The following is a 4776-nucleotide window of genomic DNA, read 5'->3' as shown; positions in this document are numbered from 1 at the left end:
AATTCTTAGGGAAATGGATGGATCTAGAGAATATCATCCTGAGTGAGGTAACCCAATCACAAAAGAACTAACACGGTATGCACTTTCTGATAAGTGGTTATTAGCCCAGAAGTTTGGAATACAGGAAGAACAATCCATATTCCTCAAGGCACTCAAGAAGGAAGACCAAAAGGTGGACATTTCATTCCTTTTTAAAACGGTGAACCAAATACCCACGGAAGGAGTTGCAGAGATTAACTATGGAGCAGGGACTGAAGGAAGGGCAAGCCAGCCTAAATATAGCTATCTCCTGAGAGGCTCTGACAGCACCTGACTAACACAGATGTAGAGGCTCACATCCATCCATCGAACTGAGTACAGTGTCCCCAGTGGAGTTGGAGAAAGGACCAATGGAGCTGAGGGGTTTGCAGCCCCTTAGGACGAACAACAATATGAACTAAGTAGTACCCTCAGAGCTCCTAGGGTCTCAAACACCAACCAAAGACTGCACATGGAAGGGTCTGATTGTTCAGGCAGCATGTGTATAGTAGAGGATTGCAAATTAATCATCAATAGGAGGAGAGGAGCTCGGCCCTGTGAAAGTTCTGTGCCCCAGAGTAGGCGAATGCCAGGGCCAGAAAGTGGGAGAGGGCGGGGTGGCATGCATGGGGAAGTGGGAGGCAACAGGGGTTTGTTTTGGTTGTTTTTGTTTGTTTCTTTTTTTTTGGAGGGGAAACTGGGAATGGAGAAATTTACATGTAAATAAAGAAAATTAAAAAAAAAAATTTCATCACCTTGTAACACATGCTGTATGCTATGAAGGAGAGGCATCAATTCCTGACTTGAGCAGAGATGTCTTTGACTAGCATCTTTTCTTTCCTAAAACCATCAAAATATATATTTGTGTTTAACCAAAATTGATTTCATGACAAAACCAGGTACTGGAGCTGGAATGCAAGGTTAATGCTATTCTGACAGCCTTCTTGAGTACTGACAAGAATCAGAGCATATTTCAGCATTTTTTTCCAACCATGGAATACTGCCACTCAGCACCATGGAAAACAGGGCCAAGGTATAGACAATTAGAGGAGGGACCTCAGGGTCACAAGGATAACTACTGACAATAATCTAATTTTATCACCAAATGAACTATTTTCTTACTGGTATAGCCTCTGAGTTTTCTTTAAATGTAATTTAAAAAAAATTCTCCATCTAGAAAAAATATTCTGTTGGTAAGTAAAAGAAAATATCTACAAAAATTTTGCTCTATCTCAATGTCTAAATCAGCACAATTATAAGCCATTTTTTGTGACTCCCTTATATAAAACTAATCCAGATAAGAAAGAACAATAAAGCTAATATCTAAAATTATATTCGCTTGAATTATTTATGTCATGGTAAAACTTAAAGGAAACATACTGAGTATCTGATAAATATCTACCTTATTATTTGTGTACATGTTTATTCTTGAAAGTCCAAAAGTTTACTCTGATACCCATTAAGCTTTCTATAAAAGCTATTATTAACCACTTTCATTTTTTTCAGAAAAAAAGATATAAATGCAGTCTAAAATCTCCAGAGATGAGTTCGATCGTGCACAGATGCTCAGATGGGAGCCCTGTTCCATTCTGACAGCCTGTCTTATCATTGTGCCATCTCTAAATGACTCTGAAGAAGAAAATGAAAGAGAGAAAGAGAGGGAGAGAGAGAGAGAGGAAGGAAGGGAGGAAGGAAGGAAGGACAGAAAGAAGGAAGGAAACACAAAAGAAAGAAAGAACAAAAGAAAGAAAGAAAGAAAGAAAGAAAGAAAGAAAGAAAGAAAGAAAAGAAAGAAAGAAAGGAAGGAAGGAAGGAAGAAAGAAAAGAGAAAAATATAATCCTTATACCCCAGAGCTAATTTGCTTCTGTGTTTTAGGCTGAGTTCAAATTTCAAAATTCTCATTAAAAAACTTCAGACAATTGGTTTGGGGTGGGAGAAGAAACCTAATGCGTCTGCTGGCACCACTCCAGCCTCTGTGTCATTGGTCTACATTCCTGGAGCATCTCCATTAGCTAAAGGTGAAAAGGCTAAAACAGAGCTTAAACCAAAGAAGGAGATCAGAGAGGAAGAAAGGCATTGGACATGCAAAATAACAGAGGAACTTTAATCAGGATCAGCGGTTGTTAATTAGTATTACAAGTTCTCATGTGTAGACCTGACAAGAATATTTTAAAAGGTACAGTCTTCCTCAAAAATAGAGTAAGGGTTATAACTATTCTTGCAGAATCCAATGTATGTTTACAGAAACCCTCGAAAATCAACTCCTAAAAGCTGAAAGTATGTTTCTTTTCCAGTGTAGTGCAAAATGAAGACTACAAGAAAATACAGGTATATAAGAGTAGCCAGTAATCTTGCCAGGTGGAAGACATACACATTCTTGGTTTTCACAATCGTTTTCTAATGTGTCCATACATACTTAAGTCCTAGTTTGTCATTGCTGTGTATAAGATGACTCTTGCAGTACTGAGTATCCTATTGCCATTTATCAGCCATTATGAGCCACAAAGAAGAAATTAAAGGCATAACATATAGTAAATTATTCAAGGCTCCTCCATGTCATAGCTAGTAACTGATTCTTCTATATTTTTGAGCAGCTCAGACTGTCAATACAAAAAGAAACAGACACATTGTAAACTTACAAGGAAAGACTTTTTAATAACAATCCATTCTCAGATTTTTATAGACTCCATTTCTACCCCCAAACAACACAACTCCAAGGCACTTAGGAATAAATGAGTAAGCCTGACAATCTACTGCTTAAGCCACTCCTACCGCAGGCACGCCCCACACAGGCACAAACTGTGTACTGAGAAGCTACTAGAAAAAGAAAGAATTGATCTGATCAAATATTTAATGCCTCTATCAAATTCCTCTGAGAGTCCACCGCCCTCCAACACTAGCAGAGAAAGTGGTTTTACTGGGCTTTTAGCATCAAAGGCACTGAGTGTCCAGTCAAAGAGCCTATTAAGGGAACAGAAAGTCATAGGCAGCACTTTTCTGCTCTCTTGCCTTTTCAATATGGCTCCTCCTCTGTCTGCTTCTATTAACTGCTATGCTACATTACATTTCTCTGTCAGACATCTCAGCAACCAGCAAGTGGAGGTCAAAGGACTTGACAAGAAATTTAATTACCAAGGACAATCAGGAAAGATACAAATTGGATGGTACTATTGTGAGCCTGGTCCTCACTAGATACATGCTTTTCAGAGTACTATCAAGTCATCAGTGGGAAGAAAATGGTACACCAGTCTAGACATGCCATTCATACTTGAAATGAGAGAACTACTGGAAATGAGTGGTTAAATTAAGTGTATCCTGTATGGGCCCATTCAACTAACAATCATGTACAGAAAATCCAATTGATTTCTACTGAAAAAAAAAATGAAAGATGATTTTCTCAGATAAGTGGTCTGTAATTTACTTGCACTTTTAAAAAACCCACTGATTAAACACTATATAAAGAATTTACCCAGAAGGTTAATAAATATGGTCTCAAGAATAAGATCTTTTGGCATGATAACAGTTGCCTGGCTCACTGTAAGGAAGTGGTTCAGCCTGCAGATGACTGACCAGGCAAATGTCACAAGCCACAAGATTGGAGGCAGTTCACTTATTTGCCTGAAAGATTAAAGTCTTAAAGAAGAAAGGGGAAAGAGTGATGACCTTTCTGATATAAAGTTGAATAAGTCTCAGACTGAAGTTCCTGTTTGTGGAAAGATGAAGAGGGCTGAAAACCACACCTTCTAGTGTGTATACTACCCATAACTGAAACCTCACAGGGTACAAAGAAATTTTGTATAGCAGATGAACTCAGAAAACTTAGATGCAAGAATGAAACAAAAATGACCATTGACACTCTTTAGATATTTCAGAAAGCTGACAGACCCCAAATCCTTCCTGTTTGGTGAAAACAAAGTTGGCCAAAGTAGCTTTTTGCCTCAACTATCAACTATCAGGTGATCAAGGACAGGTATGCTCTGGATACTTAACCATCTCTTACACAGAAATCTCTGACATATTTCAAAAAATCCATCTCAATTTTACTATCTAAAAGAAGAACTCATTGGTGTAATGAAGTGAGTTCAGGTCTAGATGGGATTTGAAAGTTGACTAAGGTTGTCATTCCTTTGAAATGTAAAAGGTAAATCTGACATAATGAAATGCTGCGTTGTGTATTTTTGTTAGGTTGGATGATAGGAAACAGAAGTTGGTTTCCTGCAATTGAATGGTATCAGCTTCCAGTAATGTAAACTTAAGCATAAAACCTGAATTTTTGCACAAAATACAAATTTTATGAGAACTTGACTCTTATTATAGAGCAGTTAATCATTATCAACTTAAAAACATGTCATACATTACCACTAGTCAGGTCACAAATGTTTCTATTTATATTTAAATACGTATGGCTATGAATATAAAGTTGAAATAAAAATTTTAAGAGATTACATAACATTTTCACTCAAAGCAGGCATATTAAAATTTTTGTAACTTATTTATTTTACTTGATAATCAAACTATTACAGTTCACATGAACTGCAAATGTTATTCAAAGTAATCAAACAAAAGAAAGTAAGGTTTATATTTTTTAGAACATTATTATTCAGAGATTTTTCTCATGTTCATGTCTCAAGATAATCTAGGATCTTCTTCCTTTTTTAAATTAGTTATTTGAGAGCATCTTAAAACATTTGATAGCCGGGCGGTGGTGGCGCACGCCTTTAATCCCAGCACTTGGGAGGCAGAGGCAGGCGGATTTC

The sequence above is a fragment of the Mastomys coucha genome, unplaced genomic scaffold, assembly GCF_008632895.1.
Source record: "Mastomys coucha isolate ucsf_1 unplaced genomic scaffold, UCSF_Mcou_1 pScaffold15, whole genome shotgun sequence".
Lineage (NCBI taxonomy): Eukaryota > Metazoa > Chordata > Mammalia > Rodentia > Muridae > Mastomys > Mastomys coucha.
Note: the sequence above shows the minus strand (reverse complement) of the source record.